Genomic DNA, 25,720 nt, shown 5'->3' with positions numbered 1-25,720 from the left:
TCAACCTCATCTCAGTAGGAACATAGGTTTTAATCACTGCTCCACCCTTTCGGGGATGCACTTCAGCTAAATATGGTTACTGTGTTAATGATTTTTATTTAGCAGCAAATCAGAAAAAAAAAAAAGCCTGCTTTCTAGTACATTTCTATTTGCTGCATTTCTCTAGATTTAAAAATTTCTGTTAACTTAGTATCACCATCCCCATTCAGATTCAGAGACTTGTACGTGTTATGTGCAAATGTGATACAATGTCTTAGACTCGTTTTAAGGGGAATACCATGTGTTATTAATAGCAAGTAGTAACTGACAGCACATATTGTACATTGGGGATTAGATTTGATTTACAAAGCTCAAGAACTCCAAACAAAATGTGTGGATTTACAGCGTTTGGGTATTGAGCCATGGTTATAAATTTATATGATACTCCAAGGGGACTTTTTTCTCATATAAAACATCCATGAAATTTTCAAGAAAAATTCTAGCACTCTCGGATTATGAGCAACACTACCTCAGGGTATTGTAAAAGTTAATTACAAGTATCATAATTAAGAATACAATGAAATAATTTTATTGAAATTAAATTTATATCTGATACTGTACAGAATGACAAATTTCTCACTATCTTTTAACATAATAATGCCCTTATATGTTATTTTATGGATTTTAAAATTTAACACAAAATGAATAAAGTTTTCTAAAACCATAAATTTGTTAGTAGCTAGTACTCGTGTTTTCCTTTTGCTCTGAGCTCAGTAAGATTTGTATATATAAAGAGAGTCATAGAATATCAGACTTTGATGAAACTTTAATGATCAAACAAATGTGCTTATTTTTCAATTATGAGACCAAGTGTTGTAGAAATTATAAAAGGTACACAAATTTACATAGCAAGTTACCAATGGAGCCAAATATATAGCACGGCTCTTAGCTCCCAAGCTAAGGCTCTTTTCATTTCCTATTGCCTATGATCACATCACCTGACCATCTGAAGCCATTGATGAAGATCCAGTCTCACTAATATAGAATATTATCTATTAGAAACAATTTTTATAAAACAACTTTATTTTTAGTGTAATCCCACTATAAGAAAAAAAAAAAAAAACTTCCATGTTAAATATCTTTTAAAGAAACCCACAGAAAAGTCAGGTGTATCCAGCTTTGATTGGGACAATCCTAATTTGTTCCTATGATCCCAGCCTAAATACTAGGAGTTCTTACTTTCTCAACTAAGTAGGATCCAAGCCATCAGCTAAGTGTTGGGGTAGAGTTGTGATAAAGATAAAGAAAGGATAAAGTAGTGTTTATATATAATAAGAAAGTGAGCTTCCTAAGGGCATAGTGTAAGATCAGCAGGCAGTGTTGAATAGTCAATTGAGCTATGTTATCACTTATTTAAAATTAAACCAGTGAAACTGATTGCATGACTTTTTTAGAAGATAGTTGACTTCGACTGTGATTGGAGTTCACCAGTTATGTGTAATGGTAAAAAGAAAGGGGCTAGTCAATTCAGAAGGTTTGCAAAATATCTGCAAATGAAGCACCTGAGAAAGGATTAACCTCCAAAATATACAAGCAGCTCATGCAGCTCAATATCAAAAAAACAAACAACCCAATTCAAAAATGGGCAGAAGACCTAAATAGACATTTCTCCAAAGAAGATATACAGATTGCCAACAAACACATGAAAGAATGCTCAATATCACTAATCATTAGAGAAATGCAAATCAAAACCACAACAGGTATCACCTAACACCAGTCGGAATGGCCATCATCAAAAAATCTACAAACAATAATTGCTGGAGAGGGTGTAGAGAAAAGGGAATCCTCTTGCACTGTTGGTGGGAATGTAAATTGATACAGCCACTATGGACAACAGTATGGAGGTTCCTTAAAAAACTACAAATAGAACTACCACATGACCCAGCAATCCCACTACTGGGCATATACCCTGAGAAAACCATAATTCAAAAAGAGACGTGTACCACAATATTCACTGCAGCACTATTTACAGTAGCCAGGACATGGAAACAACCTAAGTGTCCATCAACAGGATGAATGGATAAAGAAGATGTGGCACATGTAAACAATGGAATATTACTCGGCCATAAAAAAGAAACAAAACTGAGTTATTTGTAGTGAGGTGGATGGACTTAGAGTGTGTCATACAGAGTGAAGTAAGTCAGAAACAGAAAAACAAATACTGTATGCTAACACATATATATGGAATCTAAAAAAAATTAATAAATGGTTCTGACGAACCTAGGGGCAGGAGAGGAATAAAGACGGAGATGTAGGGCATGGACTTGAAGACATGGGGAGGGGTAAGGGTAAGCTGGGATGAAGTGAGAGAGTGGCATGAACATATATACACTACCAAATGTAAAATAGATAGCTAGTGGGAAGCAGCCACATAGCACAGGGAGATCAGCTGATGCTTTGTGACCACCTAGAGGGGTGAGATAGGGAGGGTGGGAGGGAGACAGAAGAGGGAGGAGATATGGGGACATATGTATACATATAGCTGATTCACTTTGTTATACAGGAGAAACTAACACAACATTGTAATGCAGTTATACTCCAATAAAGATGTTAAAAATAATAATAGTAAACATTTAATGCACTGCCAAGAAAAGGAAAAAGAAAAATGAGATTTTACATGGTCTCAAAGCACTTATTACAATGGGAAGATGGGTTGGGGAAACAAGTCACTTTACTATGGAGAAACCTACCAGATACCTTCTTAATCAAGTAACTCAAGTTAACATTATAACTTCAGGGCCAAATAGACTTTGAGAGTCATCTGATAGAATGAAATGGGAAGAATGTGGTATCATATTTGTGATAATTTGGCCAATGATGAATAGCCTGGATTTAATCATGAGAACACTCCATAAATACACACAGAGATATTCTACAAAATTAATGCTTTGTATTAAAAATGTTGTGGTCGGGCTTCCCTGGTGGCGCAGTGGTTGAGAGTCCGCCTGCTGATGCAGGGGACGAAGGTTCGTGCCCCGGTCCGGGAAGATCCCACATGCTGCGGGGCGGCTGGGCCCGTGAGCCATGGCTGCTGAGCCTGTGCGTCCGGAGCCTGTGCTCCGCAATGGGAGAAGCCACAACAGTGAGAGGCCCGCGTACTGCAAAAATAAAAATAAAATAAAATAAAATGTTGTGGTCATGACACCCAAGAAAAGCTGAGTAAATATTACAAATTGAAGGAAACTAGAAAGACATAATAGGTGAGTGCAGTATTGTGATCCTAACTTGGATCCTTCTGTTGGAAAACAGAACAAAACATTATTGGGACAATTGAAGGGTCTTTGGGTGATGCGTGTGTCGAAGTTCTTTGTATTATTCTTGCAACTGTTTCTTAAGTAAGCTCATTGTGTATATGAGTGTATTTATACACTCTAATGGATATATAAATATAAGGAATTTCAATGAGTTTGGAAAATAGTCATTCTGGATTGCTATACTTTTTATATTCTAAGTTTGAAACTTTGATCATTTAGGTCATATAGAAAAAAACTTCAGAAAGCATAAAATGTGTTTTTGCATTTTAAAAAGTATGTGATAAAAAATTCAAACATGCAAAAGTAGAGATATTTTAAAATTAACTAACTCGCACATTTTTCTTTTAATTTCAGGCAAAAAAATAAACATGGCAAACTTGTTCCTTTTTTTTTTTTCCCAAGCTACTGGTTCATTTATTTAAAGCTTTAAAACACTTTCAAACTTACAGAAAATTGCAAGAATGAAAGAGCTTGAGAGAGAATATGTGTGGTTTATACTCAGAAAATAAACACTCTTTTTGAGAAATAGGTTCCTCTGTGGTAGAGTGTTAAAGCTGGCCATAGCTCCCTTATATGACTAGGTTGCTGTGTATGCTATATTGCGCTAAATGGAATTTTACCAACCTGAGATAATCTCTGCATCTCTCTGCATAATTTTATACTGAGAATAACTTCGGCACATCATACCATAATTTACAAGAGCTCCTTCCACTGTAAAATCTGATACCTAGCTTTTTATGAGTAACTCCTAGACTCGGCCTATTATAAGTTCATTCAACATGCCCCTGGAAATGGAAGATAACTCTATGTTACATTTTATGATGGTGTTTAATCTCACCTATGACCTCAAAAAGTCAGACTTGTACTGTTTAGAAAATTGAGTTGAAAGCAGATCCTCTTTCATTATGGCAATAATCACATAGCACATATTAAGGACCTGGTGAGTACTAAATAATTTGATATTAACACTGGTGTTCTTTCTTCTTGCATTTGGTAAAGTGCTTTGAGTACTGCATTATTTTGTTTTAAATAACCTCCGTTGTATATATACAGCTAATCGGGTAAACTTTCAGGACCAAATATTTTCCTTGAATAATGATATAAAGTAGTTAGTATCTGTACCAAATCCAGATTACACAGTCTAATGGTTTTTATTGTGTTTTTTCATTAAATGCAAACCTATTTGTTTTTACTATACTTTTTTTTTTTTTTTTTTTTTTTTGCGGTACGTGGGCCTCTCGCTGTTGTGGCCTCTCCCGTTGCGGAGCACAGGCTCCGGACGCGCAGGCTCAGCGACCATGGCTCATGGGCCCAGACGCTCCACGGCATGTGGGATCTTCCCAGACCGGGGCACGAACCCGTGTCCCCTGCATCGGCAGGCGGACTCTCAACCACTGTGCCACCAGGGAAGCCCTTTACTATACTATTTTTATGAGTCTAATTTAGTTGCTACTTAGTGCAAGCCAGAAACCGACAAGCCTTTGAAGACTGCTCTTCCTCTTTTGTTCTCCATATCCAATTAATTATTAGTTTGCCAATACCCTTGCTTCAATCTCTATAATATGATTACATCTTTACATTCCATAAAATGTTCAATGGCTCTCCATAATTTAGCAAATAAACACTAAATATTTTTAAATGGTGTTACAAGGCCTTTCATGATTTTCACCTATCACTTTCTCCCAGTTTCACCCCTTGTAGCCAACACTGGCTGATTCTTAGATGCAGTGGGTCTTTCATACTGCATGCCTTTTGTATAATCTACTTCATATACCTGGAAGTCAGCACTTCCTTCAGCTCCCTCCCATCCATGTCTGCCCTTCAACCCAGGAAGTGCCTCCCCATCAATCAAGATACAGCTTTTAGGCACCTTCTCCTTTGCTAGCCTTACTTGACCTACCTATGAAATTCGATTATGTTTCCTTTGTAAGCACCTCTCTTTTAATAATTGTCTCACAATATTGGAATAGTGTGTGTTTATACTTTTCCCTCCATTATATGTCTAAGCTTCTTGAGGACAAAAAAATAATTTCCAAATTATCTTTTTGTTTCCAGAAAAAAAATGAAGTGTTTTACCAAGCTTGGTGTTTTCATAGTTTTGTTTTCTAACATATTTTTTGTTTTCCCTTTCTAAAATATGTATTATTGTTAATAAAGTTACTGCATGGTACTGTTGCAGATCTGTTTCTTCTCTCCCACTTTTTGACTGCTCAGTACTTATTGAAGACATAGGGTAGCCCAGGAACATTATAAATATTTATGGAAGATAAGGAATTTTATTTCATTTTAAAATGTTTTTTAGACGATTATTTGTGCTCAAAATGAATTGAATGTTATTTAACTAAAATAGTGTTTTAATGAGAATCATTTTCTGTTAATTATTGTTCAGAAGGAAGAGATATTGGGGACTAGAAAAATCAGCTAAAAATGTCTAGCAACATAAGAAGGATGATATCATTAGGATCATACAAGGGTTCTGAAGCAAATATAAGATCAAAAGATGAGAGCAAAAAAAATGAATTGTCTTCTAGAGTCAAATCTTGAGATTAAGAAAAAAGAAAAAAAATTCAAGTGTCAAATGGTGTCTAAAACATCTGGGTAAATGCAAGGAGGTACATTTAACCATCATCGTCTTCCTTTTATTACATTCTCTCTGGAACCTAAGGCTTTTTTGCCTTTTGTGCTACTCTCATAAGCACAAATATGTAGGAATATCAATTTTTTCATATTAAGTGGCTTCTTTGTTGCATCTGATACAAGGACTGAAAAAATAAATCCAATTCTACAAAGAGAGTTGCACATTATTTAAATTAAATCAAACCACTGCATCACTGTTTATAATGAGGCCTGTGACAACGCATTCTGTGCAGAATGTATGATTGACTTACTTTTGTATGAGATATCAGGTGACTAGCCCAGCTAGAGCAGAGTCTTCACAGAGTGAACTGCAATGAAACTAGAGGCCACAAAAATATAAAATAAACTTTCAGTTCTAAGAAGATAGATATAAATGGCCCTATGAGGTTCTTAAACACACTCACCATTTCACGTTTTTTTCTTGCCTTATTCCCTGTGTAATATGAATATTATATTAATAGCTACAGGGTTGTAAATGTATCATGTAGGGCCAAGAATACAAACTCAAAAGAATGAAAAATGCAAGAATTAAAGAAAAATATATATTTAAATCCCTTTTCTATTACAATACTGCTTTGCCCACTTTCATTAAAACGCAAGCCATGCTTCTAGCTATAAGCCAGAGACAATATATTTATTTAAATATGACAGTATATCATTTAAATAAAATTGTACTGAAGAATTAATGCATAGCTTGACCTGTTTACAAGAACAAATCTTTTGAGCTATGGTTGTAGGGCTAATAGGTACAAAATAAAGTACTTTTCAAATTAAAATACATTATAATGTTGTAGCATATTATTAAGGAAGGTGATTACATATGTATCCATTCTTAAGCCTTAATATAAAATTTTATTTTAGAGTTCATGTCATGGATCTCAAGTATTAATATGATTGCCAATAACAATAGTATTGGGTATTTCAGGAAATTTATCCCCCTGTGCAGTTCCATACATACCTTTTTCATTGAAATCTCTGGAGTGTTAAAATAAAAATATGGTATATTTAGGTAATAGTGGTTACTACTCAGAAACAATTGTCAAATATTAAATACATGGAACAACATAAATGTATTTTTCAAGATTTTTATTTCCTATGTGGGTATCTATCCATCTAACTGAGTCTGCTTTTTTCAAAGTATATGAATGTGTGTACCGATAGTTTCTTTAAAAAAACAATTCTTGAAGGTTTGAAACAGTTGTAAGTTGAAGTTCATGAATTCTTATAAAGTGTCAGAGTTACAGTATCATATGTATGGCCTCTGTCAATTTTATTTCCTTTGTGCCTTAACCAGTATGGATCAAGAATCTTCTTTGATATTTATCTAAAACAAATGTAGAACATATAGTTCCTTTTAACAGGTTTCATGAGCATCTTAATTTACTTTTATACAATTTTATTAACAAAGGCATGCATTTTTAAAGTTACCAAGTATAATATTAATTTTGGGTAAAAGACAAACAAAACAACCCAAAAAAACCCTCCTATCAAAATCTACTTAATTTTATATGTTAGAAAAATTAAATGTCTTCTTTTGTAGTTCTTAAAAAGTTTTGAAGTAAGTCTTCTTCCTTCAATCCAGAGAGATTATTCCAGAGAAAATGGAATGGGTATGAAACCCAGTGATAAGTAATCTAAAGTATTGGTGTGAAAGAACACTATTCTGAGAGAAATACTACCTTTGTGGGAACTAGAGTAGAAGTAAGACAATTTTTTTCAGAGAGGACACAATATCTAGGTAATTAAATCTAAAATATATACAGTATATATTTTTTCACCATTATATTAAGACCATTTATTGTGTTGGCCTAAAGGTTCCTTTGGTCTTTAAGTAAAAATAAAAGACACATTTTTCATTTTCACCAAGAACTTTGTTGAACAACGTATTTGCCCTTTTGTTCCACTACCTTCTGCCATTTTTCAGACAACTTCATAATTCCATCTTCCTAAAATTTTTATCTTTTTGAGCAAAGAACTGTTCCAGGTACCTCTTACAGTCTTCCAGGGAATTGAAATTTTTTCCATTAAGAGAATTTTGTAAAGACTGAAATAAATGGAAATCCGAAGGTGCAATGTCTGGTGAATATGGTGGATGAATCAGAACTTCCCAGCCAAGCTGTAACAGTTTTTGCCTGGTCATCAAAGAAACATGCAGTTTTGCATTATCCTCATGGAAGATTGTGCATTTTCTGTTGACTAAATTCTGGACGCTTTTTGCCGACTGCTGCTTTCAGTTGGTCTAATTGGGAGCAGTACTTGTTGGAATTAATTGTTTGGTTTTCCAGAAGGAGCTCATAATAGAGGACTCCTTTCCAATCCCACCATATACACAACATCACCTTCTTTGGATGAAGACTTGTCTTGGTGTGGTTGGTGGTGGTTCATTTTGCTTGCCCCATGATCGCTTTCGTTCCACAGTATCCACTTTTTCATCCCCCATCACAATTTGTTTTAAAAATGGAACAGTTTCATTATGTTTCAGTAGAAAGTCACAGGTGGAAATATGGTCAAGAAGGTTTTTTTTCGCTTAACTTACGTGGAACCCAAACATCAAAGCGATTAACATAACGAAGTGTGTGAAAATGATTTTCAACGCTTGATTTGGATATTTTGAGTATGTTGGCTGTCTCCCGTGTGGTATAACATTGATTGTTCTCAACTAATGTCTCAGTTTGATCGCTATCAACTTCAACTTGTCTACCTGACCATGGAGCATTATCCAGCGAGAAATCTCCAGCATGAAACTTTGCAAACCACTTTTGACACGTTTGATCAGTCACAGAACCTTCTCCATACACAGCACAAATCTTTTTTTGTGTTTCAGTTGTGTTTTTACCTTTCTTGAAATAATAAAGCATAATAAGCTGAAAATGTTTTTTTCTTCCTTCAATATTAAAATGGCTACACAAAAATTCACCAATTTTGATTTTTTTTTAAATGCACCCTGATATGACAGCTTTCACAATACAATCTAACAAAATTGTTTCGAATGAAGTTAAAGACAGCTAAGTGCTACTAGAGCCATCTTACGGAAAAAAATGAATGAACCTTTTGGCCAGCCCAATATTTACAGTTACTTCACAGCATTTATCTTCTCTGTGTTGATTGAAAATGCAATTTTTTAAGAGAAGGGAGCTAAGCCTAAGATGGCTGAGAACCCAGGCCTTGGGGTCAATAATGAGGGTTAAAACATTCAGTAGAATAGTAGGACTAGGGCCCTTAGTAACAACTGAGGACAAAACGACAACCATATAGGAAGCAAAAAGATACCTCCCATCAGGTAACTAAATCTCCCAGTGAAAGATTGTAGCAGAAGATGTCATATTTGAAGAAGTTATCCAGAAGACTAGTTCCTTTTTCTATGGTAAGACCAATTTCTTTTATTTTTTTCTTCAGTTGATTTTAAGGTTTTTGCTCTAAGGTGTCTAGCCTGAAAATAGTGCTCTGAAAGGTTTTAGATGACACGTTATACTTGATTGACACTTTCCTCAAAATTACCTATTAATCCATGTAACTACTGGTCTCAAATTTATTAGTACAAATTGGCTCCAAACGCAGAGCCATTAAGGCCAGGGACCATGTTTTCAGCATTGCTGTATTGCTACTACTGAAAATAGTGGATGGCACATCTCAGGGTCTAAGGCACCATGCATCAAATGGTAGTAACCCGGAGTCCATTCACTTTTTCTTTTAAATTTATTGATGCATAATTGATTTATAATGGGTTTATTTCTGCTGTACAGCAAAGTGATTCAGTTATACATACATATACATTCTTTTTCATATTCTTTTTTAAAATTTTTAAAAATTTATTAATTTTATTTATTCATTTTTGGCTGCATTGGGTCTTCGTTGCTGCGTGCGGGCTTTCTCTAGTTGTAGCAAGCAGGGGCTTATTGCAATGCGCGGGCATGGGCTTAGTGCAGTGGCTTGTGTTGTTGCAGAGCACGGGCTCTAGGTGCACAGGCTTCAGTAGTTGTGGCACGTGGGCTCAGTAGTTGTGGCTGTCGGGCTCTAGAGCGCAGGCTCAGTAGTTGTGGCACCCGGGCTTAGTTGCTCTGCAGCGTGTGGGATCTTCCCAGACCAGGGCTTGAACCCGTGTCCCCTGCATTGGCAGGCAGATTCTTAACCACTGCACCACCAGGGAAGTCCCCTCTTTTTCATATTCTTTTCCATTATGTTTTATCAGAGGATATTGAAGATAGTTCCTTGTGCTATACAGTAGGACCTTGTTGTTTATCCATCCTATATATAATAGTTTGCATCTGCTAGTCCCAAACTCCCAATCCTTCCCTCCCCCACCCCCCTCCCTCTTGGGAACCAGAAGTCTGTTATCTATGTCTGTGAGTCTGTTTTTGTTTCATAGACAAGTTCATTTGTGTCATATTTTAGATTCCATATATAAGTAATATATGGTATTTGTCTTTCTCTTTCTGACCTACTTCACTTAATATAATAATCTCTAGATTCATCCATGTTGCTGCAAATGGCATTATTTCATTCTTTTTTATGGCTGAGTCCATTCCCTTTTGTTCCTTCTTTTTCATCTAGGAACTTTTCTATCTTCTTATATTCTATGTTATTCTTAGAGTTCCTAAAGTGTTACATACGCTCAAGGATATCCTCTGTGCTAAACTGGAGCATTCCCTTTGCATTTTTGTTAGGTGTTATCACCTCCGTTGTATACTACCATATTTTGTCACCTAGATTCTGACAGACATCATGTCCATCACTAGTTAAAGAACAGAATCTCCCATTAGGCACCTTATCACTACCAGATATTGCCAACACTAAACGAAGAATCCTACCTAGAAATACCAAAGCAGACAAAGACTTATATAAATTAAAAGTTTCATCTTTTTAACCAGGTGGCCCCATTGTTTAGATCTTTCCCTCCCTATAAAACCCATAATCCTTAATAAATAGTAGGTTATCAAGAATGACAGGAAGAGTAATCATCTAGCCATTTCCACAACATAAAGATGATAGATTTTGATATTTCCTAATGATCTTATCTTCTTGTGGAAGTTTAGTTTCTTATAACATATAGCACTTGCTAATTAAATTAGTTTAGGGAATGTCTTCTGACAGTTTAGAAAGAAGGTTGAAAATCAGATCAGCATTTTTAAAACTGGTGTTGATTTGATACATGATAATAGCTGCTAGAACTTCATTTTATAGAAGGTAATAAATTGTCATTTAAAAAAATACTCTTTGGTGAAATATGTTTGTGAAACACTGTATTGTTATATATCTCCTTCCTGAATATTCAAAGTGAACATAGATAAAACAGTTGTTCTAAGATTTCCTACACCAAAAACATCTATTGACTTTTAACACAGTATTTTTAAAACTTACTTGAGTACGGAAAATACTTTTGAATCATTGTTTCATGGCATTGGTATTAGCAAATTTTGGCTTAAAATGATGATGAATATGCTCAACAATGGCTAACAATAAAAAATATCAAATTTTGATGAAATCAAAATTATACAATTTCTACATATAACCCAGGGAAAGGTAAAGATTCACATTATAATTTTCTAAAGTTTACAAGTATAACAAAAGGGCTCTCTCCATAAAATTGAAGAATTGGAAAGAACTATGTATGTCTTGTAGAAGAACACAGCATAAAGAGAAAAGTCAAGGTACATTTAATATAGATCTTTGCCCCTATTTGTTGTTTAAAAACACACATTTCATCTGAATACTCTTTTGTAGAGATCAGTACAACATACCAAAAATAAGGAGGTAAATTGACTCTCTTAGCATTTACAAGAGGATAAGGAGAATATATAGAATTTTATTAGATTTTTTTTTAATCAACACTGAAGATGGATTGAAAAGTACGAACAAAGACTAAAGGCCAAGAAAGGACGGAAATTATTTGGATTTTGTCAAAAGAGTGGGGCAGAAAATGGAATCAGTAGTAGAAACCTGGAGAGTTAATGAAACTCAGGTCATGTAAAGTCTTGTTTACCATCCAGAGGTATTTGTTCTTCATTGTCAAGGCCATGGTAAGAAACTTGGGGGGTTAGTAGAAGGGCATGATCATATTGATTTGTAGAAGGATCACACTGAATGCATCAGACTTTAGTGCACAAAGGTAACCACTGAGACAGGAATTGTGGTTTGAGTGATGCTGAGGTATGGTTAAAGTGAGCAGTTGTGGGAACTGAGGAACAGGGGAACAGTCAGATTTGAGTTAGTGACTGGATGGATGATAGTACTATTGATGAAGGTAGAGTTAGGATGTGGAACAAATATAAGGTGAGGGGGGAATATGATATCCAGTAAGGTCAGGTTCAACTTTTAGTATCTTTTAAAAAATACAGATATGACCTGTCATCAGATATATGTGAGTATCTTGAAAGCAAGGTGAGAAATATAGGGTGCAGATACAATATTAAGAAAGCTAATGCAAAAGCAGCATGTGTCTGCACAGGTAAAAAGCTAGCAGAGACAGATGGTGATATTGAGAAGGAACCATCACAGAGAGGAGAACCAGAGCATAAAGATATCAAGAATAGAGGAATATTCTAGAAGGTGTATTGTGAAGCAACCTCAACAAAGGGATCAAGTACAGTCAGTTCAGCAAAAGTTAGTTGAAATTGGCAATTAGAAACTCATTGCTACTTTGTATAAAGTATTCTGATATTGAAGTAAAGAAAAATTAAGTTGCAGGCTCAGGGCTTTCCAAACACCAGGTCCCCTTATGTTCCTCTGCCCCAAAGCTGAGGTGGCCTGAGTCCGAGTGGCATTGGTGATCAACATCAGCTCAGTCTGGGGGCTGCAGGACGTGCTGAGGACCCACTTGAGGCCTAAGGGCACCATGAAGATGCTTGTTTCTGATACTGGAGACATCAAGCTCACTAAAGATGGAAATGTGCTGCTTCATAAAATGCAAATTCAACACCCAACAGCCTCCTTAATAGCCAAAGTAGCAACAGCTCAGGATGACAGAACTGTCAATGGTACCACTTCCAATGTCCTAATCATCGGGGAGCTCCAGGAGCAGGCAGATCTCTACATTTCTGAAGGTCTTTAGCCCAAAATGATTACAGAAGGATTTGAAGCTGCAAAGGAAAAGACACTTCAATTTTTGGAACAAGTCAAAGTAAGCAAAGAGATGGACCAGGAAACACTTATAGATGTGGCCAGAACATCTCTACATACTAAAGTTCATGCTGAACTTGCTGATGTCTTAACAGAGGCTGTAGTGGACTCCATTTTGGCCATTAAAAAACAAGATGAACCTATTGACCTCTTCATGGTTGAGATCATGGAGATGAAACATAAATCTGAAACCGATACCAGCTTAATCAGAGGTCTTGTTTTGGACCATGGGGCACAGCATCCTGATATAAAAAAGAGAGTAGGACTTCCCTGGTGGCGCAGGGGTTGAGAGTCCGCCTGCCGATGCGGGGGACGCAGGTTCGTGCCCCGGTCCGGGAAGATCCCACATGCCGCGGAGCGGCTGGGCCCGTGAGCCATGGCCGCTGAGCGGGCGCGTCCGGAGCCTGTGCTCTGCAACAGGAGAGGCCACAACAGTGAGAGGCCTGCGTACCTAAAAAAAAAAAAAAAAAGAGAGAGTAGAAGATGCATACGTGGGATAACTATTGTGTGAAGAAACAGCTTCTTCACTCCTGCAGTGATTGCCTCCAACATTCTACTAGTTGATGAGATCATGAGAGCTGGAATGAAGTCTCTAAAAGGTTGAATTGAAGTTTCCCTTGTACATGAAGACGCCACAGAGTGATCCAAGAATATAGCTATGGAATTTTTATCCAAACTTCAGATGATTTTCAAAGGATTTTCTTTTCTTTTCCCATATAAAAAAAGATAACACTGGCATTTATTCAGATTCTGAAGTTCTGAAATTATAATTACAGTATTTTTTTTTTTTTTTTTTTTTTTTTGTGGTATGCGGGCCTCTCACTGTTGTGGCCTCTCCTGTTCTGGAGCACAGGCTCCGGACGCGCAGGCTCAGCGGCCATGGCTCATGGGCCCAGCCACTCCGCGGCATGTGGGGTCTTCCCGGACCAGGGCACGAACCCGTGTCCCCTACATCGGTAGGCGGACTCTCAACCACTGGACCACCAGGGAAGCCCTACAGTATTTTTTAAATTGCACTTCAGTGTATACATATACAGAGGCCATACTTACCCAATAAACAGGACATTTTGCTTTAGCTTCAGTGATATAAAAATACATGTTAGGTAAGCATATGTTATCTCCCTTGTTATTAAACATTCCTTGAAAAACAAAAAACAGAAACAAAAAAAAGAAAAATTAACTTGCAATTAATTTAGGTAATGACCTTCCAGATTAAGTACTTTTTATAGATTTTTTTGATGAGCTTTCTATAGAATTAACTGAAATTTAGTTTCTAGGGTTACAAAATCTTCTGATATAGGAAAGTTTAGAAGATAAATTTTTCATTTATCTTTGTTATTTTGGTGAACAAAACTGGAACTGTTAGGCAAAATTAGAAATGTTAATTTAGAAGAAAATTACCATAGAAATCTTCTTGTTCAGCCTTTTATTTACAGATTAGGAAACTGATGGATGGTGATGTGGTGGAAATGGAAAACACACCTAACTTAAGTTGTCTTAATTAACTAACCCTTCTTAAGTAATAATTTAATAAAGTTTGAGACAGGCTATAATCTAGTATTAAAATGTATAAGAAATACGTGTTTTTAATTCTGTTCACTGACACAAAGAGATTTGCCTCAACTCTGTAATAAAAATTGCATTTAATCATGACACTCTGTTGACATTTACCAAGGTGTCATCAAATAGGTAATTGAACTTAATTTTTTCATGCTTTAATGTCATGGTGACAGTCTCAGTTGCACAGTGTGTAATAAAAATTAGAGATTAGAACTATTTTTTTTCTGAATTTTTGTTCCTTCCAACCAAGTGATATCAAAACAAATTAAAAAATAGAAAAATCACTACTACTGACTTGTAATAAATCTGGGCTTTATTTTTTTATATTACTTTCTACTCGGAGTGATTTTTCTTTAGTGGAAACAAGAAACAATAAAAATAAAAAGGATAGTCTTTCCCTGGAGTACCCAAAAAGAGCAATTCACTGGTGACCACTGTAAATTGCTTTAGTAAAATAAAGGATATTGATTCATTGGCACCACACAAAGAGTGAGGACTTACAGCCATAAAATGCTAGGAAGAGTTAGGTGATATGATATAAGGGGAATAAGTTCAGTAGTAAAATGGAATAAGGGAAAACACTAATATAATATTCTGTGGTGTAAAATTTTAGACCTGATGCAATATTTAAAAAGTAGCATGATTGGACTTCCCTGGTGGTGCAGTGGTTAAGAATCCACCTGCCAATGCAGGGGATAAGGGTTCGAGCCCTGGTCTGGGAAGATCCCACATGCCGCGGAGCAGCTAGGCCCGTGAGCTATGGCCGCTGAGCCTGCGCATCCGGAGCCTGTGCTCCGCAACGGGAGAGGCCACAACAGTGAGAGGCCCGCGTACCGCAAAAACAAACAAACAAAAACAAAAGTAGCATGATTAAAAAATATGCACTATAGATAACATAAAGTGCAACAGTAAGCCAAAAACAAAGGGAGAAAAAGTATCCAAAATCAGCAGACCAAAAATAGAAGAGGATTACAGTTACGGGAATTGAGAATGAAGAGAGAAGCTGAACTGAGCAAGACTGACAGCAAAAGGATAATGAGAGGTGAAAAAGTTGAGAGGCAGTGCAGAGGGAAATCAACAAGCTAACAAGACAGAAGGGAGGAAGCTGGTTGCAGAGTAATCAAAGAGTAGCAGCTGTATGATGACAGGAAAGATTGACAGTAAATCACACAAAAGGCAAAGGGGAAAAACCATCAGTCGGAAACACTGGTTGATGTAGGAGGGGGAAATGTTGGGTTTGTTTGAAAACAAACCAATCTTTCTTCTAGTAGTGGAGAGACAAACAATATCATGTGTTTCTTAAGGGTTTGCTGCACTGATACATTAAACTTGGTGTCAAACTTCAGTAAAATGCACATTTAGAAAATATACTTATGAGCATATCTGGCATTTATTTTTGTGCATCTGCAAGACTTTGGTGTGTTTATTACTCAGCTCTACTAAGGAAGCCATGAGTTTCAAGGTAGTTGAATGGGGAATTTGAAATTTGTAAGCATGTAAAAATGATTAGGTACAGTATAGAATGAACACTTAATCAGTTAAATTTCCCCAAAGTAAAATAGTTTTGACAGAGCTACTAAATTAAATCTGAACCCAAGAGGTCAGTTCAATTAGATTAGTCTGCTTCTGGTTCAGACTGGGCGTGAGAGAAGGTTACAGATGACACTTTCAAACCTTAAATGAGTCCGGTTCATCTGATGGAGTTGACTACTTTGTCCTGGTGAAATTCTCTCTTTTCATGCCTTGTATCACACTGCTATTTTGTTGTTTTAATTTTTTTTTTAACTCCTTCCCACTCCTACCTCCTTCATCTCACTCTATATATGGAGGTATTTTCAACCCACTGTCTTTATATTCTCTGCTCTTCAAGCTCATCTACTTTTAGGAATGCAGTACTTAATCTAGGAAAATAACTCCAAACTCTGTATCACTCACTAGCTGTGAGCTTCCTCTAGATTTTCCCACACAGTAGTGGGAAATTTCACTTTTCTACTTTGCTGTCTTGGCCACAATATAGCTTATTCTGAGTTTATTTTCCTACACATTTTTTTTCTATTTATTCTGTATTCTATTTTTACCCTTTTTTTTTTCTCCTTCTGTTAATGACACGAGTGTCATCTCAACTGCCCAGACTTGACACCTTGGAAAACTTTTCCTTCACCTTACCCCTCACAAGTCATGGGTTGTAAGGCCTTTCAATTCTCCACGGTAATGCCACATGTGATTCATTCATGCATTCATTCAGCAAAATTCAAACTATTATTTTCTATGTAATTTTGATCACTACCTAGTAGCTGGAATATTGTTTCAAATGTCCCGTCCACATACCTTACCCCTTGAATTTTCTAGTGATAAAAAGTAAAGAATAAAATATAGCAGGCCCTGGTGGCGCAGTGGTTGAGAGTCCGCCTGCCGATGCAGGGGACGCGGGTTCGTGCCCCGGTCTGGGAAGATCCCACATGCCACAGAGCGGCTGGGCCCGTGAGCCATGGCCGCTGAGCCTGCGCGTCCGGAGCCTGTGCTCCGCAATGGGAGAGGCCACAGCAGTGAGAGGCCCGGGTACACCAAAAAAGAAAATAAATAAATAAAATTTAAAATATAGCAGTTTAAGTAGTGTATGTTTCTCTTGGATGACATGTGAAAGTAAGCACATTTGTTTCCTCAAGCTCAGTAAAAAGTCACTCATTTCAAAACTTTGTAGCAAATTCTGGTTAAAAATAAGTTTTTCCTACAGTTGTAATCCATTAAGTTTCCTGAACGTACTGAATAACACCATTTAAAAATATTCTGTCAATCATCAAATATGACCAAGCACTTGGAGTCAGGACTCCATGAAATGCACTGTATGGCAGGGCTGAGGGGTGATACACATTTGAAAGTCTATCTTACTCTCCAAAAATCCCTAAAACGTGATTTTTACAGCATTCTTTTATAAATGGTTTTGCACGACCCAATGCTCATAGTCAGGTATGCTTTCAAAATATCGCTTGTATTTTTTTCGCTTTCACCTCAGTAAAGCAGAAAATAATAATAATGAAAGAAAAACAAAATAATGCTTGAAACCTCAACACTCAGGGAAACATTTTGAGTCTGAATGGGTCATGTTTTAGATTAAACAATCTGTAATTCCTCTAACCTTTCTGTGTAAGCAGCATTTTTGAGCCTAAACATTTGTCTAACTAACTACCCCCTATCCTCCTGAAGTCTTTCCACTCACATGTTTTGTGGATATTGAAGTGGGGCACAGTAGTCCAATATGGTTCTGCCCTCCCATCTTTGTGTTTCACCTAAAACCCCTCATTTGAACGATCATGAGAGCCTCCTGATGTTTTCTTATGCTCTGGTTTTCCAGTCCAGTCCTGTATTATCTCTGGATTTCTTATAGTATAAAAGTAAATTTTGTTCCATTGTTATTTCGAGTACACAATAAATGAACTAAATGACTGCCTAGATGTCATTAAATTTTTTAAATATCAGGAGCATTTTCTAGATACATTCTACAATTAAGTATAACAATTATTTACTAGAAAATGGAGACACTGAAGGATTAAATATATTGATAAATGGACAGTAGTTTTCTCCATTAGTTTTATGTAGTCAACTTGAAAAGACTGTCTGTAATTACCAATGCTTGTTTCAATGCTCCAAAACAATTTAACTATTTTTGTCACTTCTACAATAATTTCCTGTTGACATAGCAGGTGAAAACACAATAGTGAATTCAAAGGTCAAGAAAGATTATATTGTTAGAGTATGGTTCTGACACAAAAACAGAAATATAGATCAATGGAACAGGATAGAAAGCCCAGAGATAAACCCATGCACATATGGTCACCTAAAGGAGGCAAGAATATACAATGGAGAAAAGACAGCCTCTTCAATAAGTGGTGCTGGGAAAACTGGACAGCTACATGTAAAAGAATGAAATTAGAACACTCCCTAACACCATACACAAAAATAAACTCAAAATGGATTAAAGACCTAAATGTAAGTCCAGACACTATCAAACTCTTACAAGAAAACATAGGCAGAACACTCTGTGACATAAATCACAGCAAGATCCTTTTTGACCCACCTCCTAGAGAAATGGAAATAAAAACAAAAATAAACAAATGGGACCTAATGAAACTTAAAATCTTTTGCACAGCAAAGGAAACCATAAACAAGACGAAAAGACAACCCTCAGAATGGAAGAAAATATTTGCAAATGAAGCACCTGAGAAAGGATTAATCTCCAGAATATATAAACAGCTGATGCAGCTCAATATCAAAAAAACCAACAACCCAATCCAAAAATGGGCAGAAGACCTTAATAGACATTTCTCCAAAGAAGATATACAGATTGCCAACAAAAACATGAAAGAATGCTCAACATCGCTAATCATTAGAGAAACGCAAATGAAAACTACAGTGAGGTATCACCTCACACCAGTCAGAATAGCCATCATCAAAAAATCTACAAACAATAAATGCTGGAGAGGGTGTGGAGAAAAGGGAATCCTCTTGCACTGTTGGTGGGAATGTAAATTGATACAGCCACTATGGAGAACAGTATGGACGTTCCTTAAAAAACGAAAAATAGGACTACCATGTGACCCAGCAATCCCACTACTGGGCATATACCCTGAGAAAACCATAATTCAAAAAGAGTCATGTACCACAATGTTCATTGCAGCTCTTTTTACAATAGCCAGGACATAGAAGCAACCTAAGTGTCCATCAACAGATGAATGAATACAGAAGATGTGGCACATATAAACAATGGAATATTACTCGTCCATAAAAAGAAACAAAATTGAGTTATTTGCAGTGAGGTGGCTGGACCTAGAGACTGTCATACAGAGTGAAGTAAGTCAGAAAGAGAAAAACAAATACCGTATGCTAACACATACGGTATGTATGTGTTAACATATACGGTATGTATGTGTTAACACATACGGTACGGAATCTAATTTTTTGTTTTTTTTAAATGGTTTCAAAGAACCTAGGGGCAGGACAGGAATAAAGATGCAGGCGTAGAGAATGGACTTGAGGACATGGGGAGGGGGAAGGGTAAGCTGGGATGAAGTGAGAGTGGCATGGACTTATATATACTACCAAAGGTAAAATAGCTAGTGGGAAGCAGCCGCATTGCACAGGGAGATCAGCTCAGTGCTTTGTGACCACCTAGAGGGGTGGGATAGGGAGGGTGGGAGGGAGATGCAAGAGGGAGGGGATACAGGGATATATGTATACGTATAGCTGATTCACTTTGTTACAAAGCAGAAACTAACACACCATGGTAAAGCAATTATACTCCAATAAAGATGTTAAAAAAATGATTATACTGTTAGTATAATCCAGTTCTCTTCTGTCACCAAATATTTATCAGTGTCTCTGATTTATAAGATCTCTTCAGTTTTTCATGTAGCAAGTTTTTCTTTCTTTCTTTCTTTCTTTCTTTCTTTCTTTCTTTCTTTCTTTCTTTCTTTCTTTCTCCTTCCTTCCTTCCTTCCTTCCTTCCTTCCTTCTCTCTTCTCTGTCTCTCTCAGTCTGTCTTTGTCTCTCTCTCATCACATGCAAACACACACACACACAAAACCAACCCTGTCCCAGAGAGGAATTACCTTTTATTTGTCTGACCAGATTGTTGCCTGTTGTAACAAATATGTTAAATTTTTGAATTAGACTCATGGGATTCAGTTAACATACCCCAAACCAAAACTTACTAATAATCCCAAGTGCAGGCAACGACTGTGCACATTCTTTTACTGGAGAAGTCTGGGACCTACAAATACAACTTCTGATTAAGAAAAAACAGATGTGTTTTTGTCTCACTTTAGGACAAATTTTGGTTCTAAAATTAACATGCAGGATGGTCAATTCAGAAGGAAACATTACTCATGCAGAGGAAACCATTTCAATTATTATCTCCTCATACCTCAATATTTACACAGATTAAGTTATATTTTCTGGCTAGCCATGGCCCTATCAATTCATAAATTCCATATTTATTTATAATAGTGATATAAAAGCAAACAAATGCTTTGGGTAATATTTTATATAATAATAGAAAATACCAAGAAAGTTATGCAGATCCAGTACCTTTCACCAGCACAGCATTATCCACAAGAGAATCCAAACGTGAATCAGAAAGCACATAGGAGGGTCATACTCACTTCCACTTCTCACAGCCCCCCTCACTCCACATGGTCTTAAGCATGGCTGCTTCTCACTTATAAGTTAACTCCCTGAATTCTGAAGTCAAATCCACTTGAGACCCCTTAAAAAAAGACAAATTGTCTCTTTTCCAAAGCTATTCCTCAAACTTGTGCTCAGAATATTAATTGACCTCTTTTTGTATTGAAAAGATCATGCTTTGCTTTCATCACTCCCCTTGGCCTAAGAGCTCACTCAAGCCTCACTTATTTTAAAATGACCATCCCTTAAAACTGAGAGTAAAACAAACAGCTAAGAGCAGGAGTAAAGGCAGTAAAATCAACTAATTAATGTTCCGCATTAGTAATTCTTCCACAAGTGTTTAATGGATATCCACTATTCGGTATTTAAGAAAGCACAGACTATTTCTATTTAAAATAGTAAAAGAAATGAATTCTTAGCAATTTAAAATACAATTAAAGAAGAATGTATTTATGTCTAAAACTTCACTCCTTACATAATCATAAAATTTTACTGCTTGGAAAGAACACTAGTTAATTTCTTCTTTCAGTAGCAAAGAAACTGAGGCCCATAATGGAAAACCAAATTGCTCAATTCATGATTTATGCTCAATTCATGCTTGTATTATAAGCCATGTCTTCTTCTCAATGATTAATACGTTTTTATTGAATGCTCATTATGTTTCAGGCAATAGGTAGAGTAAAATGCTCACAGCGAAGCCATCCTAATGACTCCTTTCCCTCCATTGAAAGAAACGGCCTGCCCTAGATACTGAAAAACACTTTGATTCAGTCCTCACTTTCTATTTTCTACTCTTCCCAGTCTCATTTTTCAAATTGAAACTGCTTTATTATTGCCCTTTCTCTCTAACATGACGCGCAGGCTCAGCGGCCGTGGCGCACGGGCCCAGCCGCTCCGCGGCACGTGGGATCTTCCTGGACCGGGGCACGAACCCGTGTCCCCTGCATCGGCAGGCAGACTCTCAACCACTGCGCCACAAGGGAAGCCCCCTCTCTAACATTTTAATGGCATATACATGTGCCATTAAAATATTTATATATAAATATAAATAATACATTTCTAAATAGAAAAATGTTTTATATATAAAGTGGATAAGTTTAGGTTAATGCTGTATTTGCCTCATAAAAGTCAAACTTTTTAAAGCATGTGTTTTTCTTAAAAAAATATTTAGGCATATTATGCCTTATAATTTTGTTAAAATTGCATTTTAGTATGAATGCTCAATAAGTAATATTTGTAATTTTAATAGCTTATGTGTATAAGGAATATATTGAATTGAATTATAACTCATTTAAGCCTCTTATTATAAATCTCCATAGGTTTTAATAATTTATAAAATAAGCATCTTTTGGCCAGAGTGTTTTCTCACTTTGTACACGTTTGATGTTAAATACAGAATGGAGATTCTAGCTTATTCTTTTATTTAAGATTACTAAGAGCTTATAACCAATTAACATTCACTTATGTTGCATGTCTCAATAAATCTATATATTTTCAATATGATGAACTGATACTGTGAAGATATCCTCAAAAAGATCAAGAAGAGAAGAACAGTTTATCACTAAACTGTCCATCTAAGGATAAAATCTTGTCTTTCTTGCCTGTAGCACTAGTCTTCTCTAGTTAATTTAATTGGCTTGTATCAAATGACTTGAAGGCTGACCTAATCTCTAAATATTGCTCTGTAATCTCTAAATATTGCTCTGTGAAATGTTCTGTACTTTGTGTCTTATATTTACTTTTGTGGAGTCGATATTTCTTTACTCAACTGCAAACCTAGTTTTGTATTCCCTTGTTACTTTCCTTAGCAGAGCTAACACTATATTATTATTATTTTTTAAACTGGAATAGTTGACTGCTGCCCTGCAGCCCCTAACCACCTCAATTCCCCCTTGGTTTTCAAACGAAAAGACTGGAAATGCACATAACTTCAACTTTCACAAATTCATTGAACCTGAAAAGCTAAGAAAACTTTGTTAAATTCTGGAGGCATGCACAAGAAAAAAGTCTAAAGCAGTTGAGAAATATAACAAAGAATTAACAGTCTCACTGCATGAAGAAAAGAAATCAAAGTGGAAGAACAAAAAGGATACCTAATATAGAATGGAAAGTGGATAATAAATGTGTTTTATGTGTATTAATTAAAATAGAGTTCTAATCTCTAGCTTTCAAGTATCTACCTATGCACTTATAAATAAGAAGGCTTACTTTTTTAAAAAAATATTTTAAACTATGGAATGTGTTAGACCAAGCTCTACATTTCTAATATTTTTCTACTCTTTCAATATTATTACCATTATTTTGGAGTTGATAATTTATTTCCAAATAACTCAAATACTTTATTTACTTTTTGAAAATTTCATGAATAAGTGGGACTTTAGAAACTGTTTGAATGAGAAAGGAATACAGCCTAGTAATTTTTTACTTCAGAAAAATATTTAAACTTAGATGACTAGAAGATGCACTATGAAGTGAATCCTAAATAAAGCACAAACGTTTGAAATTGGTTGAAGGCCAAGGAAATACTTTATTTAGAATCCTCTTTACATTATATGCAATTATTTTGTTAAATGTGTTGCATTTTATCTTGTATACTATGGCTTTGTGTCAAATCTAAACCCTAAGCTCTTTGAGTAGAGGATTAATAGCTTAGTTTCTATTTCTTGTTCTGCAGCATTTAGCATGGTGCTTTAATAATATTACTATGGTGAATGGGATCAGAAAAGAAAGGGAAATAGAAAAAAAGGGAAGAAGAGAGAAAAATATGTTAGTCAGATAATTATATGAAAGTATAGTGAAAGAGAGGTTGGCAATGATACATAAATTAGGACAGAAACAATAGAAATATTTGAGATGGTCAGGAGGACAATGTAAGCAAGTATCTTATTTCTGGGGAAGCATATTTCTAGTGTCTCTTTAAGAGACACAAGAAACATAGATTCTGTTTAGAAACCAAGAGGAAGTATATCTACATGGCAGTATATATGTTTGTCACTGCATATCATAGCCTGGATATTCAAATTGTAGGTAATAACTGGCTTAAAATTGTAAGGTTTTCTTTCAGTTCCATTGTGGAAACACAATTAGTGACTAAAGATAAGTTACCTTGCACTTTTAAAATGTGGACTTAATCAACATTGAAATAACAAGCATAAGACTGTGTTTTTAATAAGTAAACTAGTCACTTTTTTATTGAAAAACAGCTACTTAAAATGAAGCAACTTAAAGTATTTTCTTTTCACTTTGAAAATTAAGTGCAAAGGAAGGATATTACATAGAACTATATAATGTGAGAATATGTTCCTATTAGTGTGTATGAATAAATTGTCTTTTCCAACATTATATACAATAACAGTAAAATATCTGTTATGGGGAAGAAAATAAATTTTTTAAATGGGCAGTCATAGATTAATACAACAACAATACAACTGCATTTGCTGCATAAGAGTTAGGACTTTAAAAAGTTATGCTAAATAAGTAATGTACAGTATTTTAATGATTTAAGTGTGTAGGGAGTGTGTGATGAGCTGAGTTAGAACTCACCTGAGCCTTTTTCTGTACATCTCCATATGTTTTTATTTTTAAAAATTTATAGAAAGAGCAAGCACCCTTTTGCCTAGGGTGTTTTCTCACCATATCATTTTAATATTTTATCTATAGAATGGAGATTCTAGTTTATTTTATTTATAATTACTAGGGACTTAAAACAAATAATCTTTTATTCATGTTAGCTTTCTCAGTACATCTATATACTTCAATAATATGACATAGTACTAAGAAGCTATTCTCAAGAAGATAAAAAAAGAGAAGAGTGTTTTATCACTAAATTATCCATCTATAGTATAACATCCTGAGCTCTTCACCACAAAAAAAGATGGTCAGTGAAATCAAACAGTTCTCTCATGCCAAAAGTTAATGGTGAAAGATTACATTATAGGACATTAAAAACATTTTATTAATAGACTTTATTTTTTAGAGAAGTGTTAGGGTTACAGAAAAATTGTGCAGAAAGTACAGGTTTCTTTATGCCCCTCACCTCATTCCTTTCACTCAGGCCTTTTCATTGTCCACAGTTATATGTCAAAAGTTCCCATATTTGGAAAAAATTCCCATAATAGGCAATTATCACTAAAACTAATCTGGGGACTTCCCTGGGTCGCACTGGTTAAGAATCCGCCTGCCAATGCAGGGGACACGGGTTCAAGCCCTGGTCCGGGAAGATCCCACATGCTGCGGAGCAACTAAGCCCATGCACCACAACTACTGAGCCTGCGCTCTAGAGCCCAAGAGCCACAACTACTGAGCCCACATACCACAACTACTGAAGCCTGTGTGCCTAGAGTCCGTGCTCTGCCAACAAGAGAAGCCACCGCAATGAGAAGCCTGCACAGCAACAAAGAGTAGCCCCCACTCACTGCAACTAGAGAAAGCAGCAGCGAAGACCCAATGCAGCCAAAAATAAATTAATTAGAAAAAAATAAAAAAGTAATCTGTTAACAGTCCACAGGTCTTCATTTTCATTACAGTAATTCCAACATAACCTTGTCTTCAAGGAAAACTATTTTACATAATTTATATATTTCCTAAGAACAAGATATTTATATGCATAAAGAATCATTGCTGACAGAAAAATGTTGTATTTTATTCAGGAGGACACTTTTGAATCATGTTTATGCATTTTAATTTCAGCATGAAAATGTCATTTTTTAATAACCTAGGTAAGCCTAACTTTTTGTGACTCACTACAGTATTTCATTTTTGAGTATAAGGGACTTAAATTAACCAAATGACATAGAAGTGTTTATCTGTGATGTGAATGGAAGGTGAAAATAGTTTTACAAATATTATTAACTCCTCCAACACGTATCAAGATAAGGATAGGAATAAAGCTACAGCATGCATTAAGTCCTAGAATATAGTGTAGGATGGTATAA

The sequence above is a fragment of the Lagenorhynchus albirostris genome, chromosome 18, assembly GCF_949774975.1.
Source record: "Lagenorhynchus albirostris chromosome 18, mLagAlb1.1, whole genome shotgun sequence".
Classification (NCBI taxonomy): Eukaryota; Metazoa; Chordata; class Mammalia; order Artiodactyla; family Delphinidae; genus Lagenorhynchus; species Lagenorhynchus albirostris.
The sequence above is the reverse complement of the archived record's forward strand: the minus strand, read 5'-3'. Positions refer to the sequence as shown.